We start from the raw sequence: 24682 nt of genomic DNA on the forward strand, positions 1-24682 counted from the left end.
ATGTTGATGAGGCTGATGGGCCGATAGATATACACATTAAGCGGATTTTTACTGGGTTTTAGCACCAGAATGATGGTGCTCTCCTGCCATTCCAATGGACAGATGCCATCACACCAGATCCAGTTGAGGATGAGGAGATACCGCTTGTAGTCAGACAAAAGAAGTTTAATCATCTGACTGTGGATCCGATCCGGCCCAGGAGCTGTGTTGGGGCAATGTGCAAGGGTGCTGAGGAGCTCCCACTCTGTAAATGGGGCGTTATAGGGTTAACTGTGACGTGTAGTGAACAAGAGTACTTCCTTTTCCATTGCCCGTTTGGGGGTGCGAAAAGCTAGGGGGTAGTTCTCCGACGCAAGATGCTCAAACATAGTGCTCAGCAAAGTGCTTGGCAATCGCGTTTGCATTGGTAGAGAGCATGCCATTGATGTTAACACCAGGGACACCTGTTGGGGTCTGGTACCCAAAAAGACGTCTGATCTTCATCCAGACCCAATGGTCGACACATACCACTCCCAACACTCCTGTTACTGTCGTCTTATAAGCACGCGAACATGGGCACTGGGCCACTTAAAAGCTATTAGGTTCTCTAGGGAAGGGTGTCACTTATGTCACTGTAGAACTCGCCGACACTCTTTAATTGCCTCAGAGGCTTCTGGCAACCACCTAGGAATGTCTTTTAGGCACCCTAGAGAACAAGGGATCACATTTTCCATTGCAGAAATTATAGTTGTAGTGACCTGCTCAATCACAACATCGATGGCACCATGGGGGGAAGATTCAACAGTGGCAGCAACAGAGGTGAAGGCTACCCAGTCAACGTTGTTTAAAGCCCATAGGTGTAGGCATCCGGGGGAGTGACAGGAATATGGGAAAGTGGTCACTACCACACAGGTTGTCATGTGCTCTCCAGTGGATAGATGGGAGGAGTCCTGGGCTGCAAACTGATAAATCAATGGCCGAGTAACTACCATAAGCCACACTGAAATGTGTGGCAGCCCCAGTATTTACGAGGCAGAGGTCGAGTTGGGACAGCAAATTTTCGACATCTCTGCAACAGCCAATAAGCATGATGCTACCCGTCAAGGGGCTATGAGTGTTAAAATCTCCTGAAAGTAGGAAAGCTTTAGGGAGTTGATCAATTAGTGCAGCCAACACGTTCAGGGGTATCGCACCATCTGGAAGAAGATATACATTGCAGACACTTATTTCCTGCATCGTCTTTAAGAGTTTGAAGGGGCACAGGTTCACTACATACAGAGTTCAGGACATAAACGCAAACTTCACCTGACACACTATTTTATTCGCTACAGTTCTTGTACTATCCCCTGTAGCCGCAAAGGGCAGGTGTCCACATTGCCGGGAACCAGGTTTCCTGGAGGGCAATGCAGAAAGCAGGTGTAAAGCTTAATAGTTGCTGTAGCTCAGCCAGGTGGTGGAAAAAACCGCCGCAATTCCACTGGAGGATGGCGTGATCGTGATGCTGGAACAGCATGGAACACTCAATGAGGCAGTCTACGCCTCAGGGTCACCTGCTGCCACTGACATTTCCACAACAGGCTATATCAATTGTGTCTGAGGGTCTGGTGAGATCTAGGTCCTCAGCAGACGCCATAATCTTCACCTCATCATCAGAGACAGAGCTTGTGGGCAGCAGTGGTGTGGTTGCCACTGCAGTTCCCTTGGTCTTGCGGGTCTTCTTTCTGGTTTTCTCTTGGTGATCCTTGGGTTTCTCTGGCTGGGAGGGCTTCACTGATTCAGTCTCTGGGACTGAGGATGATCATAAAGCCCTATGACCAGCTGCTTTTGGGCTTTTCAGCCACTGTTGGGTGTTATCTTTCCCACTAGCAGAAACCTGGGAAGGGAGTGACCCAAGGGACCCCTTCCTAGCGAGAGGAGCCAAAGAAGACTTACACTTCTACGGCTGAGAAGTGGGGATTAGTGTCCCCGGCAGTTGGCGGGACAGTGCTCCCAAGGTATGTGGTGCGGGAGCAACAGGGAGGAAAGTGGCCCCCCACCATCAAGGGGGCAGGTGTAATCATCTGGCTCCGACAGCCGACGAAACTCGCGGAACTGATGGGGCTACTACTGTTCTCGTAGTGGCGGCATAAGCAGAGGTCATAGCCACACGAAGTGGGTCTCAAATTTCTTCTTGGCCTCAATGTAGGTCAGTCGGTCCAGGGTCAAGTATTCCATGATTTTCCTTTCTCGCTGTAAAATCCTGCAGTCTGGTGAGCAAGGGGAACAATGCGCTCTGCAGTTGACAGAGATGGGAGGTGGGGCACATGGAGTATTGGGATGGGACAGATGTCCACAATCTCGACATGTGATGCTGGAAGTGCAGCAGGGAAGACATATGCCTGAACTTCCAGCACTTAAAGCACCGCCTCGGGGGAGGGATGTATGGCTTGACATTACAGCAATAGACAATCACCCTGACCTTCCCAGGTAATGTTTCACCCACGAAGGCCAAGATGAAGGCACCGGTGGCAACCTGATTATCCCTCTGACCCCGATGGACGCGTCGGATGAAATTAACTCCTCGTTGCTATAAATTGGTGCGCAGCTCGTCGTCAAGACTGCAAAAGAAGGTCCCTTTGGAATATAATATCCTTGATGATATTTAAGCTCTTATGAGGCATGATGGTAACAGAAACATCCCCCAGCTTGTCACAAGCCAGTAATGCCAGTGACTGGGCAGAGGATGCTGTTTTTATCAGACTGACCCCGACCGCATTTTGGACAAGCCCTCCATCTCCCCAAACCTGTCCTCTAAAAGCTCTACAAAAAACTGAGGCTTCACTGATACAAAGGAGTCCCCATCAGCTCTCGTACATACGAGGTACTGGGGCGAATAAGGTTCGCTGCCATCCTTAGCCTGTCGTTACTCCCACGGTGTGGCCAGGATCATACTTCCTTGCATTGTTCTGAGACTTTGAATACTTAGAGACTGCTGACATTTGATCACCAGCAAGTGATGTGGTACACTTCATTGTGCTTCCACCGCCCTGATGCCACCCACTCCAACCAGGGGCCATGGGTGCCACCCAGCTGCAGCAAAGGACAGGAGGCCAGCTGGCAGGATGGCCATTGCCGGGAGTCCCGATGCCCCAAGGTGACGGGCATCCACTCCTTGGCATACATGTGGAGTTAACAGCGCAGGCATCAGCAAAGCAATCCCTGTGTAGTCACGGGGGTACAACCAACAGGTTACACGGTGGCCCCAACACAACCGACTGGCTACCGTGCTGGATATGAGGTGCAAAGAATTCCATGGTCATCATGGGCGCAGGAAGGTGTCCTCACTCAAGAGATGGAGGATGAGTGGGATTGCAATGCCACAACGAGAAAGTGGGCTAAAGATCTATGTACACAATGCACCACGTAAGGCGCCCTTCCGCAATTGGGTCGCTCTTCGGGAAAATTTGAAAAATGGAGGTCAAACCCTACAGGGGACCACCACATGAAGGCCGAATGGTGTGAGAATCCTTTTAGTCGGCTCTTACGACAGGCAGGAATACCTCAGGCCTATATTAACCCCCGGGACTGCAGGGGGGTAACATAATACGTTTTAACATGGTTTCATTTATCCACATATGGGTATTCTTAACTTGCATATACTACTAACAAGCTATTTGTTTTTCATTAAATATCTCTTCATAATCATGAGGTTACTGTCTGATATACAAGCATTATCAATGCTATTTTCTTCAATGTAATTTCTATTGATTTCTCAATTGTTGAATGAATGAGAATGTGTGTTGAACTCAATACAGCAGCACAAATACGCACACACAATTGCAAAAATAATTTCTTTTGAAGACAATCATTTTGTGTTATGACTGCTTTTTTCTCAGATTTGTTCCCAGTAGCAGTTTCTCAAGCTATAACAAATGTCAGATTTTGCATTATACAATATAAATACAAAACCATGAAGGAAATCAACAAAAGACTCATGAAAATAATGACAGACTTCCCATGACATGAGAAATCATGCTGCTCTATCTGACACAGGAGTGGCTATGTAATAAATTTGTCTCTGTCTGTAGAAATTATGAGCATGTTGTGATTTCCTTAACAGTCTGCAACCAAAGCATCTCTGAGTCAGCTTTATTCACCGTTATTTTAGTATGCAGCACATTACTGAGCAGTGACACTTTGAAGTCAGTTATTCACTCTTGCTATACTTTGAAGAGCTGTTGTATGTGTGCGCCTGCTTCCACAACACACTACGTTACTTGGAGAGAGAAAAAATTACAGACGTAATCAGTTTCTATGATTCTGTTGTTGCAATGTGCTTCCATAGTTGTCTTAGCTGCAAAAGTTTGTCATGAAATGGGGGACAATTTGACAGATGAAGAAATTATGAGCATGCTTGAAGAATCTGGATCAGATATTGACAATTGTTTTGAAACTGATAACAGAATTTCTAACAGAGATGATAAATATAATTATCAGCCAGTGTGAAATAGTATCACAATTACATTCACAGTAGCTTTACTGACTCACATCTTGTTTGAGTGATCGGAAAATGGAAATGAACCATCACATGAATTAGAAGTGAGCTCCCATTGAACAGGGCAGAACACAAAAATGGCAGTAGTCTCAAAGCAACATCATTGTCTGGGTAAATGATAAGATCCCAGTTGCTAGTTTTTGAAAATGGAAGTAACATTTTGGCACCTATGACTGCTGAAAGCACCAAATTTGACTGTTGGTGCCAGTTTATTGACAGGAATATGATAAAATCTACAAAAACTGAAAGAAACCACTATGAAGGATCAGCTATTTGTAAACTGCAGTGGCAAAAGTAAAATAATACTCATGTCACCTTATACCAATTGGTCTGCTGTTAAGCAACATAAGATGTCTCAGTTTTTTATTGTAATTATTCGCATTCGTCTTTGTAGACCAACCAAACATTACAGACTATTGAAGTCATTAGGTAATATCGAATTCATCTTTAGCTACACAAATCATGTGAACAACACTGACAATTACATACACAGGGGCAACCAAACCACAATACTTTGCATAAAATCTGGCCTTTTTATTTCCACTTCATACTGAAAAGCAAGAGCAATTTTTGTCCCAACAAGAAGCTGACAGTTGAAGGTTTATGTCCTTTTAGAGGATACATTCAATTTAGTGTATATATCAAGAACAAGCAATAAAACTTCACAAAACACCATCGGGACAATCTATGATGCTGGAACAGCTGAATTGATGATCAGTCTTTCATATGATTTGTTTTTTTAATTAAATCATGGGGCTAGGGAGGTGGATGGCTGAAAGTAAGTGAGCAGTTTCTATTACCAAAAGTAATACCACATTCACTCTTAATCATACACACATAGGCATTGCCAACATCTGCACATGGGCAGCCCATTGTAAACTTTAACCAAACAAGCCAAATGGGTACAGTGCAAAGCTTTTCATTTTTAGTTATTCTGCAACAGGCTATGTTTTGAAATGTGAACGTACACTAGTGCAAGGGAAAAAGATAATATTGCAGATTCAGCAGTCCTCCATTTGTGCAACAATTATCTACATAAGGGTCATACATTGTACATGACCACTTTTATACTATCTGAAAGACAGACTGATGAGGGCACATGCACTGTTGACACAGTGATCAGGAATTCAAATAAAGCAAACTAAGAAGAGGTCAAATGGTATTCAAGAGAAATTCTGTGCAAGCACTTCGCTGGAAAAACACTACAAATGTGTGTGCCCGGTCTCGAAAATACAGCAAGACAAGTAATGTCACCAACACAAAATCCAAGGATGGAATGGTAGAAAAGTTGAAGCCTGATCTCACACTTTATCATAACAAAATAAAACTGTTGTTGATCATGGAGAGCAAAAGGTGAACCATTATTTTGAATGAAGAACAATGAAATGGTGGAAGGAAGTATTTTAGCATGTGTTTGTTACGTGTCTGTAATCAAATCTACATTGACTACAAGAAACTTACGCCTGTCTCACAAACGAACCATCTTAATTAGATTTATGGTGAACATAGGAAAATAAAATTCCTGGGAAAGCAGCTGACTACTTTATTGGAAATGAGAAGCAATGCTCTACAGCAAACAATCCCACATCTCATTGACAACCAGCAAGAAGTATGCTTCAAGATACTGTATTGTTTATTCTGAGAAAGGCACATGCACTACTGGAAATGAATGGGAAGAGAAATCAGATGGTGGCGTCAAGAATACAAAGTAGGGCTCTATCTATCTATCAATACAACCATATCAAGCAGTGTCTCACAAAAACATATTTCACTCTGTGAAAACAGACAAATTCAATGAAATAATTTCAAGTATTTATTATATAATAAATTCTCACATACTGTACTTACATATTTTTCTACCTCTGAATCTCCTAATGTTTGAAATATAATTATTCTGTAAACATGTAGTGAATTTCAAAACACCTCAAACAAATGTGGAGGTAAACAATGATGGTATATATTTCAATAAAAAGGTTTTGTTCCATTTCTTCACCTTGGTAGCAGGAGCTATACAAAGAAATCTAAAAACTGTATGGTCTCTGGGGAATGCAGCAGCCACTGTGGACTGACTGGAATGTATTAAACATTACATGTGGAGCTCTGCCTACAGAGGCATTGAGATATATAATGGTTTTTTGCCCCCATAATCTTGATTTTTGTGGGTTCTTCAAAAATACTCTTGATCTTTCCAGACAACTTGGCAAGTTACTAGGCACACAATTTTCTAAATGTGAGTATAATTCACTGTAAGTAGCAGTCAACAACAATGGGGGAAAAAATCACAAGATCACGATGACATAAACCGTACAACAAAATTGAGAAATGCTATACTGTCACACACAACAAAGATACAATCAGAACTCAAAGACTGATGACAACAGTAGAAGAATGTGGGGCCTTTTTACAACAGAAAAAGTCAAAATCAAAGAGAGGTATGTAAATTTAGAAGTGATTTCTGCCACAATGGTGAATAATTAGAATAACCCTCAAGGTTAACAGAAATTATGTATATCACAAATTAATTAGTCATTTACATGAAGTTTTACAGAAACACCTATGGTAAAAATGCCAAATCTACTAAATGATTTGTTAATATATGGAGTGTCAAAAGTTTAGTATGGTGTGTTTATGAGTAAATTGAAAATCAAATTAATAATATTTTTTGGATACATATTCCAAACTGACTTCAAACAAACATTACACTGGACAGAAAAGACATGTCTACTTAGCAAGTGATGAAAAATTGAAATACAGTTGACACAGAAAGAAATTAGAAAACATACTGAATCTCCAGCTTTTAGATTTTTCAGGCAGATAACCATCAGATATCAAACTGCCAGAAACTTACAAAACTTCTAGACTCTGTTTCTTTAGGACTATTTATCCACATGCCTGTCAACCTAGCACTGCCTCATACAAGCAATGTACCTCAGCACCTAACTACAATACTGATGGGAGTGTGTGTAAGATTTTCTGCATTTTCCTCTACCCCAGGTAGACAATGCATGAACTGCCCATTAACATTAAACAGATATCATTTTTTCTTGTTTGAATGGCTGTCCAGTAGACATTTCTCTCCATATTTTCATTCATTTTTAAATTCTGAATTTAAATCAGATACAAATTGTGAATAATCAGCTCAAAGAATCAATGGTTACCTTTTTATCACATCTACACATGAAAGAGAATGTCTAGTGCAGACTATTTACACTCTGATCTTTAACATACCAGCTACCATCCCAACATTAGTTGATAACCGAATCAACAACAATCAACATCCAGATATTCATCATGGATACAAAAAGAAAAAAACACGAGCCAGAGGCATAATTACAGAAACCAGTACCTGTATGTTAGAAGTATTGATCCTGACTGTTAAGACACTTGGCCCACTGTGAGAAGGCTCTGAATGGCTGTCTAAAAATTCCCAGGGCTGTGATGTTAAACAGTTCCACAGGCACAGCTGGACGTTGCCCTCCACACGAATGCAGGAAAGGTTATGCTGACGTTCCTCTTTGACCAAGATGGCCCCCTTCGGATTCACTTCCTACAGCATGGAACAGTGAATTCCCAGTGTTACTCGCAAACCTTGACCACTATTCGCCAAGAGATCAAATCAAGATAACCAGGCAATCTCACCCATGGTGTCATTATTCTCCACGACAATGCAGAGTCTCATACTGCCAACAGTCATGGCACTCCTGCACAAATTCAAATTGGGGGGGGGGGGGGGGGGGGGGGGGGGGATTCTTGCCCACTCACCATACAGTCTGGACCTCTCTCTCTGCAATTACGCCATTTTTGGTACCCTTAAAAAGGATCGGGGGGAGGGGGCAAACAACTCACCTCGGACGACGATGTCCAGCTGTACGTGCAGAACTAGTTAACATCGCAGCCCTGGGAATTTTATGAGACATCCATTCACCATCTTGTGTCACAGTGGGACAAGTATCTCAACAGCCAGGGTCAATACTTCTAACATATAGATACAGGTTTCTGTAATTAGCCTCTGGCTCGTTTCTTTTTGAATGCCCCTTACAACAGAATAGTCCTCAGGAGACAATCTTGAATCTTCCATAGTAAGAACATATCTGTAGTGCAGTGATCCTCGTTCACCTGATGTCTTCAGTATAACTGTACTCCATTCCAAAATAAAAATCCTCAGGCATCCTCTGTCTTTCTTCCATGTGTTTTGTTTATTTTTGTTCCTGTGTGGTTGTCAGATGAGATGTCATCTCTTTTCTCTATTTTGCCTCGGATTTCCTGCAATCATTCAATAGTAGTGCTTCACACAATGAAGCAGAATAATTTGTGAATAACAATTCATGCAGTTATAAACCAAACTACATCAACTGTCCACTTTTAGGCAATGTTAAACAACACACACTGTTAGCGTCACCACATGCTGTGTGTTCATTAAATATAGGTATAGTACCTAAACACATTACTTTAACAGTTCTGTAGATATTATGCTAATTGTAAGTTTACCTTTTCTTTTCTCTCAATCACACAGTTCAGAAGTTACATACAAAAAGTGTATCAACTGAAGCATTCAACACCACTACACGAACTCAACCAAACTGTCACTTTCCAACCTAACCTACATTTAAGGAGTGCTCATGGAAGTGTGATAGGACAACTATTGTTCTCTATATACAGAAACGATTTGATGGACAGGGTGGGAAACAATCTGCAGTTGACTGCTTATGATATCTTGGTGTAAGTAAAGTGTCGAAGTTGAGTGACTGTAAAAAGATACAATACGGTTTAGACAAAATTTCCAGTTGGTTTCATAAACAGCAGCTACCTCTAAATGTGGAAAAATGTAAGCTAATGTGGATGAATAGGAAGATCAAATCTGTAATGTTCAGATAAAGTATTATTTGTGTCCTGCTTGATGCAGTCAAGTTATGTAAATATCTGGACATAATATTGCAAAGCGATACGAGACGGAACGAGCATGTGAGAACTGTAGTATGGAAGGCAAATGGTCAACTTTAGTTTATTGGGAGAATTTTAGGAAAGAGTGGTTCACCTGCAAAGGAGACTGCATAGAGGATGCTGGTGCGACCTATTCTTGAGTGCCGATCGAGTGTTTGGGACTGTACCAGTTCGGACTGAAGGAAGACATTCAAGCATTTCACAGGCAGACTGCTAGATTTGTTACCGGCAGGTTCGAACAACATGTAAGTGTTACGGGGATGCTTGGGACACTCAAATGGGGATCCCTGGACGGAAGACTGTGTTCGTTTCAAGAAACACTGTTGAGAAAATTTAGAGAACCAGCATTTGAAGCTGACTGCTGAACGATTCTACTGCCGCCAACTTACATTGCACTCAAGGATCACGAAAATAAGATATGATAAATTAGGGCTCATATGGAGGCATACAGACAGTAGTTTTCCCCTTGCTCTATTCGAGAGTGGAACAGGGAAGGAAATGACAAGTAATGGTACAGGGTACCCTCCGCCATGCACCATATGGTGCCTTGTAGAGTACCTATGTAAATGTAGACCTCATGCTACACTACAGATCAGATTGTCACTCCATCTAAGAATTTGTATACACATCACCACATATAAGGTTTCACATTCACATTTGCTGGATAACCCAGACTCGGGGCTATGCTGGTGACCAGTCTGTCGACTTGACTTACAATCCAAAAACTAATATAAACACATAAGAATGATATCATTGCTCTGTTTTCACACTATGACGTCACACGTCACATCTTTATGTCACGAGACAAATCCGACATTCTATATCCGTAGGTTCTGTTGATTCCAAAATGCTACCTGCAATAAACGTAATATTGTAGAATGTTTTAAAAGTTTCTTGCTTTCTGATCGTCTCCGTCAAGATACGTTAGGGCCTTTTGAGTGAATACGTCTTGTTCGTTTGGATTACGCTCACCTTCCAGACCGTGCACAATTGTGAAATAACTGCAAGATAATCCAACAATGGTGTGATCATTTTTTCCATATGAAGACCTTCTCCTGACTCATACTTTACGAATATAACACGAAGGGTGAACAGTGTTACGATGAACATCGTGAAATATTTCGAATTACCGTAGGTCTGTGAGTTCCATTTTTGAGCCACTGACGTAGACACGAACATTTTCTCCAGTACGGAAGCGTTCGCAAGAGGATGGCAGAGGCAACAAACCAGGTTTTAAACAAAATCATTGGCAAAACTCAATACAAACGATTAGAGACACTATTAAGATTACAGGCCATAGTCAACATTAGAAACGCAGAAGGAGAACAGCAGTATCACGTAATGCAATGTTAAACATAAATGTAGAAATTACTAAAACTGAGGGTATGCGAGTGAGCTCTGCCTTCGTGTGTGCTTCATTCCAGATTTCGCTCAACAAATTTCGCGAAGTCGAAGAACAGTTTTCTGACAAATCACACTGTATGCAAAAATCAACAATTAATTTTGCAGTAGAACTCACCATTTTTATAGCAGCAGCAAGAAACCTCCTTTTCAAGCAGCAAAAAACCTCTTTTTCAAAATCACACTGTCACTGCCTTTCAAAAATCAAAACACACCAAAGATGCCACGATATACAAGTAGCTCACAGCATCTGCGATATAATCATGTAACATGTGAAACACGAAGAACTTTCAGTGAATCAGTTCATCTAAATGTAGATATGTATTGAAACAAGTATTTCATCTGATACCTGAAATAACATAATTATATTTTTCTAAAAGTCCGTTTGTCAAGGTCTTTCTGTCTCTGCTGGCAAAATGAATTTCAATGTAGTATCTACGGATACGCCAACGAGTTAAAATTTCATAGAGTGGCTGAAATACTAGTTACAGCGCTCCTAGCGGCAACCAACGCTAACTCGGCCGCCATGTTCTCCTTAGTCAAAACATTAGGATAGCGTTATGGTTGTTTGTGTTTGAAGTGTGTCAGCTGTTGTGATATTATTGCAATATTTAACTTTTCTAGTTGACTTTTTTGTTACAAAATATAAAGTCAACATGCCTGCAGTGTGTTCAGCGTTCAACTGCACAAATCGCAGCGATAAAACAACAAATATTTCATATTATAAGTAAGTATATTAGTACCGAAATACGACACACGTTTTTTAAAGTTTATTAAAGAGTCATTTGCATTGGAACTGTAATTATGCTTAAGACAAATGCAGGAAAGTAATTTATTTATCGTTGATTACAGATTTCCTTTAAAAGATAAGGAAATTACAAAAAGATGGGTTATAAATATGAAGCGAGGAAACTGGTTTCCTACTACAGCCAGTTACCTCTGTTCAGCTCATTTTGAAGAGAAATATATGTACCACACAAATGTCCAGAGGCGCCTTTTGTCAAAAGCAGTACCTACTATCTTTAATTTTCCACCACATTTACAAAAGAAAGATAAAGTATTACGACCACAACCCAGAAAGCGATCTTTCGACAATTTGCAAGATAGTGCTGTTACAGTGACATCATTAGCACAAAGTAAGTCAATAATTTAATTTTACTCCGTGTTCTTATTACTTTGAATTACATACTTTCTATTATAATCTTATGGTGTAACTCTGTTATAAACTTATGATGTAACTGCATTCTTTCAGTGCCTATCGGACCCACATCTGTTTCTGCTGACCACAATTACTGTCTACCAAGCCCTAAGAAGTTGAAAATACAATATAACAGAGTACAAGCAGAGAATGTGCGACTGAAAAAGCGGATAAAGCAAATGAAGCAACTTAGTGTACGACACAAAAGAAGAATAGTGGAGTTACAGACTTTAGTTGCTGGTTTGAGAAGAAGGCTATGTAGTTCAGTTTCTGATATGTTAAACAGTGAACATGTAGTTGGTTTGTTGAAGGAGCTATTGGAACTTCAGTGCAGTGCTAGAGTATGCCATTATTCTCAGCAAATAAGGAAATTTGCCCTGACCCTACACTTTTATTCTGCCAAGGCATACAGCTACTTACGAAAATTTGTGAAATTACCCCACCCAAGAACGCTTCGCCGTTGGGCAATGTCAGTGGGTGGCCATCCAGGTTTTACTGAGGAGGGTTTCATTAAAATTGCCTCTGAAGTTGAGAATAGCACAACCCAAATTTTTGCAACATTGATGTTTGATGAGATGGCTATTGAGAAGGACCTTGTTTGGGATGGGGAAAAAATAAGAGACTATGTTGATTTTTGGGAGGGTGGCATAGAAAGTGATGATAGCGAGGCGGCAAAAGAGGCTCTTGTGTTCATGGTCACAGCGCTAAACAGAAATTGGAAAATTCCTGTGGGTTATTGTTTAGTTCCCTCCCTATCTTCTACTGTAAAGCTAAATTTGGTACAACAGTATCTCCAAAAACTTGGAGACACTGGTATTACTATAGTATCTGTGGTTTGCGATGGTACTGCCACAAATATATCTTTAATGGCAAATTTAGGGATCAGATGTGATGAACAGGGAGCACAGTGTTGGTTTCCCCACCCTTCAAATAATGATATGAGGGTATTTTGCATGTTTGACACAGCTCACATGCTAAAGCTGGCACGTAATTTACTTGCAGAAAAGAATTTTTTGTTAGATGGTACCATTTCAGACAGTGATAACATAATTAAATGGGAATATTTAAAAAAGTTTGTGGACTTCCATGAAAGGGAAGGTTTGCATGCTGCAAACAAACTTAGGAGGCAGCACATTTTGTACCATACTCAAAAAATGAAAGTGGCTTTGGCGGCACAAACCCTTAGCAATTCTGTTGCAAATGCCATGTTGTTCTGCAAAGATTTAGGCATTAAAGAATTTTATGGATGTGAGGCAACAGTTAAATATATCAAAATGTTAGACAGTGCCTTTGATTTATTAAATTCTTGTCACACAATGGGCAAGGGCACAAAGGCACCAATTTTCAGAGGGAACAAAGACACAGTCTGTAAAAGGATCAATGAATACATTAAGTATTTCAAGTCTTTAAAGCTTTCTGATGGAATTCCTGTTATTCTGCCTAACAGAAAAATGCCGTTGTTGGACTTATGCTGAATTTAATGAGCATGAGGCAAATTGCATAATTGTATGTTTGGAAAGAAAATGCAGAGCTCAATTATATTTTGACCCGTAGAACAAGTCAAGATAACTTGGAATTATTTTTCTCCAGCATTCGCAGTAGAGGAGGAAACAGAAATAACCCAAATGCTGTGCAGTTTAGATCAGCATACAGGAAATGCTTAATTGCACAGATAGAAGGTTCTCAAAATGGCAATTACCAAGAATCAAATACTAGTATGCTACCTCCTGCTACCGTTCCATCACTTCCTTTTGCTAAGGTAAGACCTGCAGCTGTAGACCATGATTATGTGCCAGATTATGCCTCACTGAGTATGTACTCTGAATATGTCATTGAGTACATAGCTGGAAGTATAGTGAGACAGGTGACAAACAAAATTAACTGTACTGACTGCTTAGAAGTTATTTTTGCTTGTATTGAGGCTAAAAGAACTGGATTGATTGCAGTGAGAGATGTGAAAACCAGTTTAATCAATCCAGCTAATGATGTTGAACTTTGTAATGTTGCTGAGAAGGTTTTCAGAAATAATGAGGACATAATACTGAAATGTCAGAAAAACGTTTTGTTGAGGTTCCAGACAGAAGTGTTGCAATTGGTGAGAGGCTCCTTATTTATAAACAGTGAACATCTTTTTACAGAAACTGAATTTGATGAAGAAACCCATTATGTTAAACTGATAAAACTGCTGCTCAAACATTATTTTGTATGTCGAATAAATCCCTTATGCAAATCAAAATCATCTGAGCACACAGGTAAAGTTGTGAGACAACTATACACGAAGCTTATTTTATTTAAAGTTCAGTGAAAAGACTGAAAAAATACGAATGTCAGCTAAAACATTGTAAAAATTAAATGCAAATAAATTATTTTACTTTTCTTGTAGATTATTATTTTATTGAATTACTATGCTTGTGTTAACTACTTGTAACACATATTTCAAATAATATTCTCGTTCACAGTGTACTGGTTTTTGAGGCTTTGTTTACTTTGAAATAGCGACAAAAATATCGCATTTCTGCGCCCGTTACTGTTTCTGATAGTTAACCACAGCATGTTTATAAGTTTCACCGTAATATTCTGGTGGTACCTGCTCTAATTGCATTAATTTATGGGCAACAGGTAACGTTATAGTGGATGGACAGACTTATTTGTCTTGTAGTGTTATCTACATCGAAAAGTTTAGCCATATTTCGACAAAAACATACCTTTTTGCTGTCAGTGTACACAGAAATCACTGCTGTCTATTGCTTGTTTTAGAAAAAATAAAGCTAGTACGGGCTATTTCAAGTAAGTCAAACGCATTTACAAGGGGGCGGGACACAGCAGACGAATGCCTTGACTAAAGAAAACATGGCGGACAGAACTTCAATTTGCTTCAAACATGGCAGACCTATAGCCACTCTATGAAATTTTAACTCGTTGGGATACACATATGAGTGTCTCGCACCAGAAATGCCTGGCTGCTTTGACATTGGGGACCGGGAGATAGTATCACTTGATAAGCCACTGTACCGGGTAGTTATAATTGAACTTTCCCTAGTTAACACATTGTGACACGGAAACTAATTATCTTACGAGTACCAAACCTAGTAGAATTAATGTTCTGAGTATGGGATGCATAATTTCCATGGATAACAGCGCTACCGTCCAGTTCCAACAATGGCGGGTTGGGTTGTTTGGAGGGAGGAGACCACACAGCTAGGTCATCGGTCTCATCAAATTAGAGAAGGATGATTAAGGAAGTTGGCCGTGCCCTTTCAAAGGAACCATCCTGGCAGTTACCTGGAGCGATTTATGGAAATCACGGAAAACTTAAATCAGAATGGCAGGATGCGCGATTGAACCGTTGTCCTCCCGAATGCGAGTCCAGTGTGCCAACCACCGCGCCACATCGCTCGGTCCAACTATGCCCACCAGGTGCCGTGATCATGACTGTGATTTTATTTCGTGTTCCAGAGGTCCAACTGTGTTGGGTTTACAAGGACGTGGAACGTGTAAGTTTTTTTCATATACAGTATGATAATCTTATAGTATTTACAGACATTTGAGTACCTAAGTACAGTTATTTTTTTGAGTAGCAATATAGAAAAAAGAAGATACATATTTTCTTAGAATCATAAAAGCACTAAAGAAAAACAGATGCAGAGCACAAACGGATACAGAGCTCAAGTTAAATAGTATTTTAAATGGCATTATGTAAAATTGTATTATGTAATATTAAAATCTTACAATTTATTTATTTAAAAATTCATCTAGATTGTAAATAGCTTTTTCTAGTGGAGATATTTAAACTTACTCATGTTATGATTCTCTGTCTTTATTTCAGGAGGAAGAGCACTGAAAAGTTGTGTTCCAGTGTAGTTGACACCCTTTTGCACCAAGCTCAGATGTCTATGCTCACTGCGTATGTCATTCTTCCTCCATGTATTATGTTCATGATAATTACTGTTTGGTTGAAACATCTCTATATTTTTACAGACAAAACATATGAGAGAATAAATATATTGGCATGTAGTTGTGTATATTTTAAGTTTTCGAAAACTATTTCTACATGAGTCTCTTGGGGGCAGTCCACATATAATTCATAAAGCTCACTTCTGAGCAGTGAACGCTTTACTTGCTAATGGCTGGTTACCCCAAAAAATAGTGCCATATTCAGTGTCTGAATAGCTATGGTATACCACTTGTGCAGTGTTAGTTAGGTTCGACATATGTAGTGAGAACACGTGAAGCATATGTAGCAGAGCTAAGCCTCTTACAGAGCACTGTACTCCAAGAAATTTTGTTGTTTCCATTCTTTCTATTGACTGATTACCACATGTGACACTTATTTCTCTCTCTCTTCATGTTTTTGTACAGAAATGAGTAAAATTGGTCTTTCTGGAATTTAATGAGAGACCATTCATCTCGAACCTATTAACCCATCTGAAAATATGTGATTAATGGTTTCCTCAAAATTACTATCTGTTATACTGTGCATGAAAATTGTGGTATCATATCAAATAAAGTAAATTTACACGATAGGCTTGAACATGATGGTAGATGATTTTTAAAAAGTCAAGAATAATAGTAGCCCAAGGACTGAGCCCTGAGGCTCTCCACATGTAATGGAACTCCATTCTGAATGTGCAGAAACATCACATACTCCAACTGAGCTATTCAAGACAACTTTTCGTTCTTTGTCTTGGAAATAGGACTGTAGCCCATTACCTGCAACACCACTTATTCCTAATAATTTTGCGTTTTGCAAGAGAATCTGGTGATCTACCCGATAGCATAATTCTGATGTCTACTTACATCTAAAAAAGTTACTATTTGATCAAAAACATCCAGATACCTGGCTAAAAATGACTTACAAGTTGGTGGTGCCCTCCATCAGTAATGCTGGAATTCAATATGGTGTTGCCCACCATTATCCCTGATGACAGCTTCCACTCTCGCAGGCATCCATTCTTCACTGAGTGCTGTACTGAGGAGAGGTATCGATGTCTGTCAGTGAGACCTGGCACGAAGTCAGCATTCCGAAACATCCCAAAGGTGTTACATAGGATTCAGGTCAGGACTCTGTGCAGGCCAGTCCGTTACAGGGATGTTATTGTCTTGTAACCAGTCTGCCATTGGCCGTGCATTATGAACAGGTGCTCGATCATGCTGAAAGATTCAATCGCCATACCCAAATTGCTCTTCAACAGTGGGAAGCAAGAAGGTGCTTAAAACATCAGTTTAGGCTTGAGCTGTGATAGTGCCACACAAAACAACAAGGGGTGCAGGACTCCACATGAAAAGCACGACCACACCACAACCTCTGAATTTTACTGTTGGCACTACATAAGCTGGCAGATGACGTTCACCAGGCAGTCGCCATACTCACACCCTGCCATCAGGTCGCCACATTGTGTACCGTGATTCGTCACTCCACACAACGTTTGTCCACTATTCAATTGTCCAATGTTTACGCTCCTTATACCAAGTGAGGCGTCTTTTGGCATTTACCAGCGTGATGTGTGGTTTATGAGCATCCGCTCGACCATGAAATCAAAGTTTTCTCCCATCCTGCCTGTCATAGTACTTTCAGTGGAGCGTGATGAAGTCTGGAATTCCTGTGTGATGGTCTGGACAGATATCTGCCTACTACACGTTACAATGCTCTTCAACTGTAGGTGGTCTCTGTCAGTCAACAGACAAGGTCGGCCTGTACGCTTTTGTGCTGTACATGTCCTTTCAAGTTTCCACTTCACTCTCACGTCAAAAACAGTGGACCTAGGGATTTTTAGATGTGTATAAATCTCACGTACAGACGTATGACACAAGGGACACCCAATCACCTGACCATGTTCGAAGTCCATGAGTTCCACGGAGTGCCCCATTCTGCTCTCTCACGATGTCTTGTGACTACTGAGGTCGCTGATACGGAGTACCTGGCAGTAGGTGGCAGCACAATGCACCTAATATGAAAAACGTATGTTTTGGGGAGTGTCCGGATACTTTTCATGACATGGTGTAATTTGGGACTCAGATGTACTTCTCGTTGGAAAGTTCGAGGAGTGTGTTCGGGCTGGTTGCACCAATAATTGCATCCCTTTAGCAGTTGTTCATTCATTAACCTTAACACATACAAAGATCACAAAGAACTAAACTAAACGTGGCGGAACAGCCAAAGATAATGCTTAGAGTCCAAAGATGAATGCATATCGATGTTAGTGTCGATTTCATCGGCGCCACATAGCCCCCCCCCCCCCCCCCCCGGCAGTATGGAGTACTCTTGAAAGGCCGGGGGGAGGGGGAGGTGACTATGGCATCAGCAGAGGTAGTGAGCCGGACCACGGTCAGCTCGACAGCGTCGTCACGGAGCTGTGTGGGTAGATGTCGTGAAGGAAGGTTCGGCCACCGAACATGGAAGTCGTTGAAGCGAGCCGGGTGTTGTACTGGGCGTGCTGGTCGTGTGGCGACAGGTAGGCCAGCGGTTTGCGGGTGGAAAGCAGCAACGACGACGATGTCTCCGGTGGGCGTGGCGAACACAGGAAGCATGTCCAGGTCGATGTCGGGCGGGAGGGGAACACAGTTCACCAGGTGGCAGGGAATGGCAGAGGTTGTGTCATGAACACTGGATGAAGAGAAACACACGACGAACAGTGTATAATCGCGCAGTGTTAGAGATATCGTGGTTTATGTCCGGGGGGACAGGCACAAACACCTCGAGCGAGGGCACGTTCAAGACGGGGGGAGGGGGGGCCTTGAGAAACCTCGACAGGGCGAGGCAGGCGACGGTGGAGAGGTCGAAGGGCCCAGCGGCGAGGTCGTGATCGTAGGTAGCGTGGGGAGCGTGTGGTCACTCGACAGAGTGCGTGAGACTGGAGTAGAGGGCGAGGTGGGAGGAGAGCTCGACGATTGGAGCTGGAAGTCACTCGATCGAGTGTGTAAGTCCGACGTGGAGGGAGTGGTCGCAGCGTCGTGAGCCACGACAGTGAGTGGCGTGGTCGTGGCCTGAAGGGGGGTAGAAGCGGGCTCGACATGATCAGGCTTTAGTCTGTTGAGAGAGACTGTAACAGCTGAATCTTTCATCTGGATGTCATAGGTGTTGGCTGAGCGCTGGAGAACTCGGTACAGGCCGGTATATGGGGGTTGGAGGGGAGCACGGACAGTGTCATCTCGGAGCATGACGTACTCTCAATTGTCCAGAGATTTCGGGACGTGAACCTTAGGGCGGGAATGTCTGGCGGGCGGAGGGATATGGAGGTTGATGAAGTGGCGTCTGATGTGGTCCACGAAGGAAAGTAAGTCAGACTGAGGGAGAGAAGCGGAAGGGCTCACATGTATGCCAGGGAGAACAATGTTCTGGCCGTATAAGAATTTGGCTATTGTGCCTTTGAGGTCTTCTTTATACATCGCACGAATGACGAGTAGCACAAGGGGAAGGGCCTCCGTCCATAGAGAGTCATGGCATCGAAGAGCCGCCTTGAAAGTGCGGTGGCAGTGCTCATCTAGCTCGTTACTTTGCGGGTGATATGCTGTGGTACAGATGCGCTGGATGCCGCAAATGTTACAAACCGCGTTGACCAGGGCCGACTCAAATTGTCTGCCCTGGTCAGCCGTGATGATAGCTGAACATCCGAAACGCGATACCCATGACTCAATGAAAGCTCGAGCAACAGTTTCTGCTGTAATATTGGGGAGAGGGACAGCCTCGACCCAGCGAGTTGTTCGGTCGATAGACGATAGAACATAAATAAAGCTGTTAGAGGGAGAGAGAGGGCCGACAATATGAATATGCTGCAAACGTTCAGAAGGGATCGAAAAGGGGCCGAGGGGGGGGGGGGGTGTAGTGTGCTTGTGTACTTTGCAGTGTTGGCACGCGATGCAGGAACATGCCCATTGCTGGCAGTCCTTGTTGACATTTCTTCACACAAAGCACTCTGCTTCGAGGCAGGCGGACGCATGAACACTGGAGTGGGCTAAATTATGCAAAGACAGCTCGACGGAGCGGGGTTGAGATGAGGGGGCGTAACGTGCCTGTACTGTCGTCGCACCAGATCTCACCAGACGTGCCAGGGAAGGTGGTGTGGACGAAGTGTAGTGAAGACGTAGAGTCTGAAATCAGGTTTTGTGTTTCCTCTTTGGTGGGTTGGAAGATGGGCAGTTCAGAGAGGTCTAACAGCGAATGGACGGCGTCGACTCATATTGTCAGCACCCTTTATGTGTCTGATATTGGTGGTGAACTGAGATATGAAGTCCATGTATCTGAAGCGGTGAGGAGGCGGGTCAGCTGGCAGGTTTCTAATGGCTGCAGCCAGGGGTTTGTGGTCCATTAAAACAAAGAAAGGGCGTCCCTCAACGTCAGTCTTAAAATGCTTAATCGCTTCGTAGACCGCGAGCAATTCCCTGTCAAACGTGGAATATTTCCGTTGTGCATTGGTGAGCTTGCATGTGAAGAACTGCAGAGGCGAAGTTTGGCCGTCGATTGTCTGGCTAAGGACAGCGCCGATGGCAGTATCGCTCATGTCTGTGGTGATGAAAAGCTGCGCATTGGGATGAGGATGCACGATGGTGCAGGCCTTGGCAAGAAGATTTTTGAGGGCAGTTAAAGAATCAGTCATAGCAGGGGTCCATGGAACGGGCCGAGATCCAGAAGTGTTGCTGCCTGCCAAAGCGTTCATCAGTGGAGCCTGAATCTCTGCAGCCCGAGGTAGATGTCGGTGACAGTAATTAACTCTCCCCAGAAAGTGCCAGAGCTCTTTTAATGATGAAGGTCTGGGTAAGTTTAGTACACTCCTGGAAATGGAAAAAAGAACACATTGACACCGGTGTGTCAGACCCACCATACTTGCTCCGGACACTGCGAGAGGGCTGTACAAGCAATGATCACACGCACGGCACAGCGGACACACCAGGAACCGCGGTGTTGGCCGTCGAATGGCGCTAGCTGCGCAGCATTTGTGCACCGCCGCCGTCAGTGTCAGCCAGTTTGCCGTGGCATACGGAGCTCCATCGCAGTCTTTAACACTGGTAGCATGCCGCGACAGCGTGGACGTGAACCGTATGTGCAGTTGACGGACTTTGAACGAGGGCGTATAGTGGGCATGCAGGAGGCCGGGTGTACGTACCGCCGAATTGCTCAACACGTGGGGCGTGAGGTCTCCATAGTACATCGATGTTGTCGCCAGTGGTCGGCGGAAGGTGCACGTGCCCGTCGACCTGGGACCGGACCGCAGCGACGCACGGATGCACGCCGAGACCGTAGGATCCTACGCAGTGCCGTAGGGGACCGCACCGCCACTTCCCAGCAAATTAGGGACACTGTTGCTCCTGGGGTATCGGCGAGGACCATTCGCAACCGTCTCCATGAAGCTGGGCTACGGTCCCGCACACTGTTAGGCCGTCTTCCGCTCACGCCCCAACATCGTGCAGCCCGCCTCCAGTGGTGTCGCGACAGGCGTGAATGGAGGGACGAATGGAGACGTGTCGTCTTCAGCGATGAGCGTCACTTCTGCCTTGGTGCCAATGATGGTCGTATACATGTTTGGCGCCGTGCAGGTGAGCGCCACAATCAGGACTGCATACGACCGAGGCACACAGGGCCAACACCCGGCATCATGGTGTGGGGAGCGATCTCCTACACTGGCCGTACACCACTGGTGATCGTCGAGAGGACACTGAATAGTGCACGGTACATCCAAACCGTCATCGAACCCATCGTTCTACCATTCCTAGACCGGCAAGGGAACTTGCTGTTCCAACAGAACAAAGCACGTCCGCATGTATCCCGTGCCACCCAACGTGCTCTAGAAGGTGTAAGTCAACTACCCTGGCCAGCAAGATCTCCGGATCTGTCCCCCATTGAGCATGTTTGGGACTGGATGAAGCGTCGTCTCACGCGGTCTGCACGTCCAGCACGAACGCTGGTCCAACTGAGGCGCCAGGTGGAAGTGGCATGGCAAGCCGTTCCACAGGACTACATCCAGCATCTCTACGATCGTCTCCATGGGAGAATAGCAGTCTGCATTGCTGCGAAAGGTGGATATACACTGTACTAGTGCTGACATTGTGCATGCTCTGTTGCCTGTGTCTATGTGCCTGTGGTTCTGTCAGTGTGATCATGTGATGTATCTGACCCCAGGAATGTGTCAATAAAGTTTCCCCTTCCTGGGACAATGAATTCACGGTGTTCTTATTTCAATTTCCAGGAGTGTATTTTTTGTACTTTCTCAGGGGGCGGTGAAATGCCGTCAGCAGAGACCCGAAAACCAAGGAAAGTGACAGTGGGTTGATGTAGCTGCAATTTGTCCTGGTTGGTCTCGATGCCTGCTGCCGCAAGAGTGTTCATGACAGTTTACACATGTCGAATGTTGTCCTCGATGGAGGAGCTGAACACAATAATGTCATCAAGATATGCAAAGCAGAATTTTAGGTCGAATAGCACTTCGTTGATGACGGGTTTCCAGGTCTGGGTTGCGTTTTTCAGACCAAAGGGCATGAATTGAAACTGAAATAACCCGATTGGGGTGGTGATTGCTGTCTTCTCGATGTCTTCAGGTGCCATGAGGATCTGGTGGTAGGGCCGTTTGCAATCAATGACAGAGAACGTGATCGCACCTGCGAGGAAACTGGTAAAGTCGGCAATGTTGGGTATGGGGTAGGCGTCCATAACTGTCCGTGCGTTTAGTAGACAGTAGTCTCCGCACTTGCGCCAGGACCCGTCTATCTTGGGTGTCATATGTATGGGCATAGACCAGCTACTGGCAGAGAGTTCAATGACGCCGGAGCTTAGTAGTTCAGAAATCTGATTTTTAAGGCTGGAGAGGCGCTCAGGACAAAGTCGATGTGGTTTACTGGAGATCGGGGGACCTGGCGTGAGGCAAAGCTTGTGAACTGTGCTGTTGATGATGACTGAAATGTTACCGGCGGCACGGGAGGCGGTTTGTTTACAAAGTGTGGTGGGCAGGGCAGGCGAGGCGTGGTCGTGGTGTTCGAAGCCACTCTGTGGATCCGACGGGTATCAAGGCGGCGAAGTGTCCCAGGAGTCAACCCGACGGAGTGGCGCCATGGTCGGGTGAGCTCAGTAGAGCTCATGAGCCGTTAGTGAGTCCATTGTCCAAGGGCGTGGCCTGTAGCAGCACGGTCGCCGGCGAAACGCTTGGAGCGAGTGCACTGTTTGTGTTGTTAGTGGCGGTCGCACGGCGGCGTGCAGGTGCTGAAGTTGCATAGTTTGAGGTGCTGTCTGCAAGGGGCGGGGTAGGAGCCGTCAGTCTGGGAACAAGTGATGCTCATTGCGCATCCGCACTTGTGTCCGGCCGAGTGTCAAATGCTGCCGTGTTAAGGGGGTGTGGCCCTGCAGAACTGTCAGTACACGTAATGGCAGTCTTGATAGCACAGTTGTGAGGGGTAGCGGGAGGTAAATACACGGAGGCTCGATTGCTGGGATTGCAAGCAGATTTGGCGCACTTACTGACCTTGCTTTGTCCTTGCTGTAGTGTCTGTAATTCCTTTGCTGCATTGGAGAGCTGGAGCTGTGTTTTGTGGAGCCAGAGGGAGAGCTCGAAGTTTTCCTTGCGTAAGCGAGCGACGTGTTCAAGCTCAAAAGGCACATGTGCGTGGTTTCTTGTAATGTCGTCGACAGAGACGAGCATGTATGGATGAGATGAGCCCGGACTGATGTGTCACAGGGGGGGGGGGGGGGGGGTTGCACAACGTAGCACTGGGGAAGTGAGTCTTGGATGGACGGACGAAGAAACACAGTGATTCACACTAGGTCCATGAAACTTTGTGGTGTTGCAAGAAGTCAATGTCTAGTATAGGTTTGTCAATTTCGCTCACTAAGAAAGTCCACTCGAGTTTGCAGTTTGCAGAGAGTGAGACGACATGGGAAGTTGAACCTGAGCATTGTCATTTAGTTGAATTAATGGCTTGCAGTGAAGTATGATGAGGGCGGATGTTCGACGACACTAAGGACGTAGGCAGCAGCGAAACATCGGCGCCTCTGTCCACTACGAAAAGGTATCTCGACGAAATGTCTTTGATGTAAAGTCGCCAGCAATTATCCGGTCATTCCCGGACAGAATGGAGTACTGGGGGATGCCTGTCATGTTGTGCGCAGGAGGCAGCACCCGGACCTACCTGCGATTGGCGTTTGGGAAGTAGCAGGGTGGTCTGCAGTTCCATGCCGCCTCACCAAACCGTGTGTGGAAGTAACAGTACAGGTAGTGTAGTTGCATTTCCTGCGGAAAGTTCGTTGCCAGTGGCGGTGGCCGAGATTCGGCGGCCGCAGAAGGTTCGGTTGCAGGAGGGGGCGTGACCGTGGGCGGTGCCGGTGACGTCCCAGTTGCTTGTTTACTGCTTCTTGGAGCGAGCGGAACGGTCGTCACAGTACGGCCCCGGCCGCGTCCGGCCGCAGGGCGATGAGCCTGAACCTGAGACTTGTCAGGTAGGCAGTGGCTGGCGAAATAGAGCAGTGACACATCGTGTAGCTTGTCCGCAATTGTCATTCTTTGCTCGACAGGTTCAGGAGACCTTTGAGCCAGAGCAAAGCGGATCTGAGGAGATAGTTTATCTGACCAGATGGCGAGGAGAGCTGTGTCAGAGATTAGATCGGCGCTGACGAGGGCATGTAGCCATCTCCAGAGCTGGGAAGGTTT

The sequence above is a fragment of the Schistocerca americana genome, chromosome 2 (genome assembly GCF_021461395.2).
Source record: "Schistocerca americana isolate TAMUIC-IGC-003095 chromosome 2, iqSchAmer2.1, whole genome shotgun sequence".
Classification (NCBI taxonomy): domain Eukaryota; kingdom Metazoa; phylum Arthropoda; class Insecta; order Orthoptera; family Acrididae; genus Schistocerca; species Schistocerca americana.